Raw genomic sequence first — 8,998 nt, 5'->3', positions numbered from 1 at the left:
ATCTGCTTGTGATTTTTGGAAAATGGTTCTAGAAGTCCAGGTGTGTGTATTAAGTGTTCACTGATAGTGGGCATTACTTTTCCTGAGGCCCTCTTGGCCACAGAGCAGGGGGATGTGTGTGTGTGTGTGTGTGTGTGTGTGTGTGCATATGCCTGCAAGCTCAGTTCTGTGTACATCTATAAATATTTCTCTATATAGCTGTCTTTATCTATACTGAACTACACATGAATTAAACTGACTGCTGAAATCCTAATCTATTGACATATCCATTATCATAGCTTTCTATCTTGCTTATGGTATTTTGAACTTCCCGTTTTTCAGTAGAATACACTAATGTCCTGGATCCTGCCATCAGCCACTCATTTACTTAGTCTTTTTAGCTCTGGTATATCAGTATAACGGTATCAGATTATGCACTCATACCCCTAGGGGAGGCAGACTAGAGTTCGGGGCTGTTACAAGCTGTACAGGGTCTACTGTCCTCTAAAGTAACATTTTATCCAGCTTCCTTCAGTGATTTTATTTTATAGACTTGTAACATATTTATATTGTCTTTCTACATTCGGCACTTCATACTTGCTTTCCAAGACTTTTAATTTAAAAGAAAACTAGCCCACGTGAAGACTCATTTCTGAGCTGTAAATCACACAGGCTTTGAGAATGCAGTCTGAATCCATCATTAGCATCCTGCTGCATGATTAGCTCCTTGCCCAGCAGTCACCGGGCTCCACAAATGCCTCGTCTCCAGCCCAAGCCCTCACAACCACTGACTCTACCGCTTCCACCGTCTTGCTCTTTCCCAAACACCCCATAATTGAAGCCTTGCAGTATTTAGCCTTTCAGCCCAGGCTCTTTCGTTCAGAACCTGCAGTTAACATTCTTTAATGTCTTTTCATTGCCGCAGTCACAGAACAGCGCTCTGTGGTGTGAATGTATCGCAGTTTATTTATCCATTATCTATGGAAGAACATTTTGCTGTTCCAATTTTTGGCAATTATAGTTAAACTTGCTATAAACTCTCACATGCAGGTTTTTACAAGGAGATGTGTTTTCAACTGAGCTGAGAGAATGACACCCTTATGACTGCAGAGAGCACTGCTCAGCTGCCTCTCCAGTTCACCACTCTTCTGTGATCCCCTCTACATGGATCTTTCCTTCTGCTCCGAACACTCACAGACAACTGAGAAGGTGCACCTTTCAGTGCTGGCCACCCTTATGTGTATGAGATGCAATCTCATCCCTATTCAATCTGAAAACTCTAACAGTTGACACTGAGTATATTCTTGTGTGCTCATTAGCCATTTATACATGGTCTTTGGTGAGGTATCAGTACAGATTATTTGCTCAACATTTAATTAGGAGATTATTTACTTGTTCAGTGGTTATTTATTTTGGATACAAAGCCTTAATCAAAGTTGTATTCTAAAGATAAATTGGCCAAGTCTCATCTCGAATCATGTTACCAATGTCCTTAAAGACCTGAAGATTTTAATATTTATTAAACCCAATATGTCATTTATTTCTTCACTTATGTTCTTGGCATTGTATCAAAAAACTATCAACATGCAGATAATGAAATGAAATGAAATGAAAGGCACTTCATCCAAAATAAATGTTTTCTAATATTCACCAATCAATCAATCAATCAATAAAATAATAAAATAAAATAGTTGACAAATGCCTTCTCCCCCTGTGGAACTCTCTTTTGACACCCTTACCTCAGTCCTTTAGTCCCTTAGGGGTGAAGTCTACTCACAGGCACTGTCACAGCTGCTGGACACATAACTCCACCTCGTCACTTTTCACATGGAAACTTTACACCCCGGTGAGCACCTATTCTTTTACTCAAATCACAATGTCTCCAAGCTTCGCCCTCCAAAGTGTGGACGTATGGCTGCTGGGGGAGGTCCTGAGTATCACATGGGGTGGCAGGTCTGGACAGGTGCTGCCGTGACAGGCCACCTTCGTACTTGCTGTCTCTTTGTGAGAGTCTGTACCATCAGAGGGGATGTTTACCATCAGAACTTGAACTCTCACGAACAAATCAATAAAAGGTAGCCTGCAGAAGTTCTACATGGCCCCCTACTTTATTTTGATAAAGGATTTGTTTCTTAATTTTAAAAGCAGTTTATGAGGAGGGTCATATATAAGCCAATGTTTGTAGCATAAACTATTGGACGCTACCTTATGACTTTTTCATGTTTTCATGGTTCAAGCCTACCTTACTAACAAAGCCAGGTCAAAATAAATTTAAAGTACTCCTTTCTGCTATTAGTAGAACAAACATGGCTTTGCTTCAATATTACGTATGAAGGTTTAACTTTTACATTGTAAGAGTGGGCTCAATGGACCATTAGCTCTGCAACCTTATTAACTGCAGGAAGGGTGACACAGTGTCAAATATGTTTAAAATATAATACTGTTTTTGGCAGATGTCATCCAATATTTAATTGGCTTTTTTCCAATGAGCCCATAAAACATATAAAGGCTGTAAGTCACCTGGGGCTAACTGTATCTCACAATTTATCTTGTGGTTCACTAGAAAAGGAAATTACTCATGTGTGGTAGCAACTACGCCCAGAGATTTCACTGCAGCATTGAATTGAGTAAAAAGTTATCCATGTTAATGTTGAAAATTCAGTAATGCATTTCAATTATGATTTTTTTCTTTTTTTGAATTGTGAAAGACCATCTAGGACTCTTTCCTTAAAATAAAATAGCATTTTTTTCTTTTATGCCTTCATGTTATAGAAAGTAAGATGGCTATCTGTTTAGAACATGTCTATTCATATATCCTAAATTTTATGTCTGCTATAAAACCCTATTGTTAATTAAATAAAGTGCATATAATCACTTTCTTTAAACTGAAGCAGTTTCTTTAGAGAAAACATTAAACTACTTACATATTCATTAATTGCTGTTAATAGTGATTTCAGAAAAATTATTTTTAGTCTTCTTTCTAATAATGTATACTACAACATTTTCTCAAGTTCTACATTTCATCCTTAAATTAAGTCTACATGGTTGAATAATTATTTCTTGGGACAATAATTTAGTTGTTCCTCGAATATGCTGTTGAAATTTAATTTGGCATTGCTCCTTTGACCTATATTAAAGGACACTATAAAGAATATAATTAATATCTCCCATATATAAACTTCAGTAATCCCGTCAAGAAGCTTATCTAACATGTGACCGATCTTCAGGTTGCATCCTGCACATGCTCATTTGACTTTACAGACTCTTTTGCCCACGTGTCCTCTACCCGCGCTGGAATCATGGTTATCTCCCGGGTGCTGCGAAGGTACCCAAATCATGAGCAGGAAGGGCATCACTTGGTGCTTTGTCTCAGAAAAGTATCCAACATTGCAGCTGTTGACGGCTAGTTTTGCTGGTCGTGTCAGGAGGCAGAGAGGGTATCGGAATCATTTCTTCCCCAACAGGAGGGGCACATCGACACTCCTGGAAGCAGCGCTGATTCTTGGTGAAGGGGAAGCTGCGCAGTGAACAGGTGAGAAGCAGTGAGTGAGCTGCAGCCAGTGGTGCAAGTGCAGAAGGCCACAGTCTCACAGAGGTGTGTGTGGTACATCAGGGCCAGGACCTGCACTGCGTTGGGGACAACCAGAGAAGAAAGAGGTCCTTGAGAGCTTATATTTTAATGTTGCTTCCTCTTATTTCTTCAAGGACATATCTATCCTTTATTCAGCTCAGGTTTCAATGTTCAGTTCCAAAGATTACAAGAGAGAAGACTACTAATTTTAAAACACTGAAATTATTCCAGCTAAAACAATATGTTCTTGTACCAGAAGTAATTTACATAGCCATTTTCTTCTGTTTTTTTTTTGTTTTTGTTTTTCTTGAATTCATTTGTATTCATCCTAACTATAGTATTTTTTCCACCAAATCCTTCTGGATGAAGCCCAACTAAGTGCATTGCCTTATGACCCTTCAGTTTGCTTTTTTTCCCAAAACTTGTATAAACCCTTTCACATTCATATCTAGTATGACACTTGATAGTTTTCAAGAAAAATTTTATGTATCTGTAGACCCTACTTTTCAAGTATCTAGAAACTATTTATTTGATTTGAGATTCGAATTCCTTAGTTATAGTAAATCAAATTTAAAAGGTAATCAGAAAAGTTTGGACCCAAAATGTGAATGTTTGTAACATTAAATTCTCTCAGAATCCACCTGTAAAACCTGATAATCGAAAACTGCCTTATGATGCTAAACCCTAACTCAGATCCGGGGTCTGTGGAGGAGTTCAAGAAGCATAACCCATGAGGCTTCCTGGGCATATTTAACAGCAAGTGGAGCACCTGACATGTTCGTTGTAGCTAACATTTACCTCTGGGCTTCTTTAATTTGCTTTTTTTCTGCTTTAAGAAATTATTAACTCAAAAATTATATGTCATGTCAGAAAAGCTGCTGGTTGATTTAGCTATTTTGTGAACACTTGTTCATTCTTTCTATCATTCTAGATATGCTGGTTATATTTTGCTTTTTGCATTCGTCCTTGCAGTGCATGGAGGACACTGCCACACTCTCTAAGGTCACCTCCAGGGATGTGTCCTCCCCATCCCTTCCCTTGCCTGGGGCAGGGCCTGTGGCTTCTCATGCACTAGTGCATGGCAAAGGTGAAAAACACACCACCATCACTTTTCAGAAAACAAAAATAAAATATAAATTAAAATATAAATTCTGCCTGCAGGATAAACAGGGACAGTCTTGCTGATCTTGAGCTATCAAACAGGAGGCTGTGCTGTGAACTCCCCATGGGGAGTCCCCACTGAAGGAGTCCAATCTCCAGCCAATACCCAGTGAGAATCAGGGCCTCCTGGCACAGGCACAAAGAGAAACCCTGGGGACACAGGACCCAATGCCAGAAGCCTTGGTGACAGAGTGCAGTGACCTCACTGTCAGCACCTCCAGACACTGAGCAGGGAACCCTGCTGTGGACAGAGCCTGCCACTCGAACCGGGATGCACACACACCTCTCCCAGCATGCAATGTGCTCATGGGTTCTGCAGCAACACAGTGGTAATAAGCCATCTTTTAAAAAGCAATCTAAATAACTATTTGTGATTGTATATGTTCCTGATGTTTTAATATGTAATAATTTGCATAATTGATTATGCAGGGTAAATTACTTTCCAGTACTTTCCATACAGAATATTATCATTTTATGTATTATAGATCATACTCATAGAGTAGAATAAAATAGAATGGAATCCCAGAAATTGAGTTACTTAATAATATTGGATGGATATTAACAAAATTTCCCCTATTGTTTTTGTAATAAACAGCACCAACATATGAAAATGGAACATTTTTTCATATATTTACTTGCTGCTTTTACTTCGTTGTCTGAGAAATGTCTGTTCATTTCAGATGCCCATTTTTGAATTGGGTCTTTATATTTGGGTGGGGGCATCCCTCTGTTGGGTATCTTTCCAAAAGAATTAAAAGAATCATACCACATTGATATATGCACACCCATGTTTATAGTGGCACAGTTTGTAATAGCTAAAACTTGGAAACAGCCCATTTGCCCATCAGTTGGAAACTGGTTTTTCTATAAAATGGAATACTACTCAGCCATAAATAATGAGAAAGTAGATTCATTCATAGGAAAATGGATACATTTTGGGGATATACTTACTCCTAAGTGAAATAAATAAGTCACACATGTGTAAATACCGAATAGTTTCTCTGGTATGAAAAACTAAAATAGTACTCAAGATCCTAATGGGATAATTAGCAATGTGAAATAGGAAGAAAAGAGCTAAAGGTGTAGGGACAGTGGGAAGGGTAGGGGGAAAGAAATAAGGGAAGGGGAAAAAATGTGAGAAAATGTAAAAATGGAATTAAAGTGTTTATAGGTGGGGAGGGGAGGAAGTGGTGAAGGGAGGGTGGGGACAAGGGGAAAAAATGAAAACCAAGACCTGGCATGTAAAGGTACAAGATCCCAGTAATGAATATAACTGTACTGTTTACCTAGAATGTACCAATAAATTAAATTTTAAAAAATTCATAAAAGAAAATAAATTACACATATATATGTGTATGTGTGTGTGTGTGTGTGTGTGTGTGTGTTTATAGATACAGACAAATATATACAATTTTTGTTTTGTAGTGCTAGGTATAGAGCTCAGAGCCCCCAATCCTATACATAATTTTCAAATTCAATAGTGTAAAATAACTCTATATTTCTTGATTTTTGCTTTAATATATTTTTGTGACATTTTATGCTTTTACTTTTAGTGTTCTGTTTTTATATAAGGTTCTCAATTCTTTCTATGTGCTTTATATGTTCAACTACTCATAAATAGGCATCTTTTCATTTTTTTAGAAGCTTCACTGAAAAAGAGAAAGCTTTTCAAACTGTACAGGTATATTTTTAAAATCACTTAGGTTAACATCATGACTGGAAGAAAGGGGACAGAGGGATGCATCGCTTTTACTCTTCCATTAGATGTCTACTTGTAATACTTATTGTACACAATGGATTAAAAGAAAAGTAAATTTATAGCAGATACAGATATTTCTGAAACAGTCTTACTGTCTGAGGGGCAGGACCATGGTTATCCCTCCCTCCTTCTGCTCCCCGGCATCTCCAGGCCTGTGACTGTGACTCGGATACTGCAGACTTCCTTGATTTTTTCTGGTCCATCAGCAATAGCCATGTGCAGGTTTCTGTTTTCAACAATGACATTGAGACTGTGAGGAAGGAGCTGTAATAACAATCATGACATCCATACATCATTACCACCTCCTTACTTTTAAACATTAAATTAGAGCAGTTTTAGAGTGAAAGCCAGTAGTTTGCATAGAAAATGAAAAGATGTACTGCCTGCCAAGAGCCCTCAGCCTTCCCAGTGCCAGCCCTCCAGGAGCCTTGGTTTGTTAGTTTATGATCCATGCTGCCCTGTCCTGATCCCCATCCATCACTCATCCAAGGGCTCACTCTTGGCAGGAAGTGTCCTCGCCTCTGACAAGCCTGGACAAGTGTGTATAATCTGTACCTGCCGCTGTTCAGTAGCACTCCGCAGAGTATTTTCCCTGTCCTAAAACCCGCTGTACTCTGCTAATTCATTTTCCCTTTCTGTAACCACTGGAAACCACTGGTCATATATCATCCTTGTAGTTTTATCTTCTCTAAAATGTCATATTTTAGAAAGCTTTTGGGGTAGGGTTCTTTTACTTAGGGGTATGCTCTTGAGCTCTCTCCCTGTCTTTTCATGCTTTAGGACCTCATTTCTTCTTGGCCCTGAATCACATCCTACTGACTCAGGTGCTGTGTTCTCACCCACCTCATGAAGAACATCTTGGTTGCTGAACAACTTAGGAAACTACAAATAAATCTTCCATAAACTTTTGTGTGAACAGTTTCAACTACATTGCAGCAATAACAAGGAACAAAACTGCAGAATCTCAATGGTAAGTCTCAGTTTACTTTTATAAAAATTATCCAAACTAGTGTCCAACGTGACTGTACCAACCAGCAATGAGTTTCTGTTTCTTAGCTTTAAGGTTCTTCAAAGATTTTACATAAAATTTTACCAGGTATTTCTCATGCAAGTATCTCACAGTTTTTGGCTTTCACTTTCGTAACTGTGCCTTTCACAAGGCAGAGACTTTCAGTTACAATTTTTTTAAAGTTATAGATTGTTTTCCTATCTACAAAGCCATAACCAAGCTCAAGTTCTACAGTTTTTTCCTAAGTTATCTTCTAGAGATGTTATCATTTTGTATTTTACTCTGAGCTCTGTGATCCATTTTGAGTTAAGTTCTGTGTCCAGATTTACTTTTTCTCCATTGACATGTGGGTATAGAGTACCGTGTATTGACTAAATTATCTTTATTGTATTACCTTTGTTCCCTTGTCAAACTTATTTGAATCTACTTGTATGAATCAGTTTCTTGGCTCTCTGTCCTGTGCCTTTCACCCTGTAGCCTGTTTTCCACCAATACTACATCATTGTGAGTTTTGCTGGTTGGTAGGAAGTCTTCAGTTCGGGTGGTATCTTCTGACTTCGTGCTGCTCCAACACTGTGCTCCTATCTCGGGTCTTCTGCTTCTCATGAGACGACTTATTGTAATAGTGCATGGGACCACTTGGAAACTGTAATGGATTGTGTCAGGAGAACTGATGTTGTGCTAACATTGAGTCTTCGTATCTGTAGGTATATAGAGTTTCTCCCCTTATTCAGTTCTCCTTCTATCCAACTTTTAATTGTGGAAAACACACAGAATGTAAAATGCACCATCCTAACTGTTGTGGCACACGAAGTTGTTTTGACAAAAACATACACTCATATTATTTTGCAACCATCACCATTGTCAAACTATAAAACTTTAATCATCCCAAACCGAATCTCCATGTTCATAAGCAATACCTGCCCAAGGCCCTGCTGACCAAGCCCCCAAGAACCACTCCTGTATTTTATGTGTCCATGCATTTGACTACTCTGCGAATCTTCTCTTGGAGGACACATCCAGCACTTTGTGGACGGTATCTCATTGGCTGAATGTCCCTGAGGTGTAACATTTTGGAGCCTGTGTCAGAATTCCCTTCTGCATAAGGCTGAACCTTGTTCTCTTGCATGTGTGCACAGTACTGTGGTTATCCATTCTCTGTCAGTGAGTACTAGAGATATTTTCACTTTTAATCATAAGTGGAATGCTATAAACATTTCTGAGCAAAAAACACCTTGGAGGCCTAGCTTTAAATCACAAACCAAATCTCTGGAACCCGTGGTGACTCTGCTACTGTCCTAAGGAATCTGCAAACTGTTTTCCACAGAGAGAACCCCCCTTTCATATTGCCACCAGCGATGCCCAAGGATGCAAATTTCTTCTCCTTCTCAAGAAAATTTATTATTTTCCATTTTTGCTTGTTTTACTCAAGCTAGTTAGAACCTATTATTGTGCAAATTTTTTTCTCTTTAAAAATTTCTATACTAGTTGATATATATATTAGTTGATGTATATATAT

The 8,998-nt window shown here is 38.4% G+C and overlaps 1 long non-coding RNA gene across 1 annotated transcript in view; it reads left to right on the top strand.

Annotated features, from left to right (window-relative positions):
- Window positions 1–3,480: 3,480 nt before the first annotated feature.
- The window catches only part of LOC104862691, a 9,892-nt gene continuing 4,374 nt past the window's right edge, over window positions 3,481–8,998 (top strand). The window contains exons 1-2 of the long non-coding RNA XR_780399.1: window positions 3,481–3,511; window positions 7,251–7,440. This is a non-coding gene — a long non-coding RNA (uncharacterized LOC104862691). The remainder of the gene's footprint in view (window positions 3,512–7,250; window positions 7,441–8,998) is intronic.

The sequence above is a fragment of the Fukomys damarensis genome, unplaced genomic scaffold (assembly GCF_012274545.1).
Source record: "Fukomys damarensis isolate Sample0158 unplaced genomic scaffold, DMR_v1.0_HiC HiC_scaffold_17, whole genome shotgun sequence".
In the NCBI taxonomy this organism is placed as follows: Eukaryota; Metazoa; Chordata; class Mammalia; order Rodentia; family Bathyergidae; genus Fukomys; species Fukomys damarensis.
The sequence above is the reverse complement of the archived record's forward strand: the minus strand, read 5'-3'. Positions and strand labels throughout refer to the sequence as shown.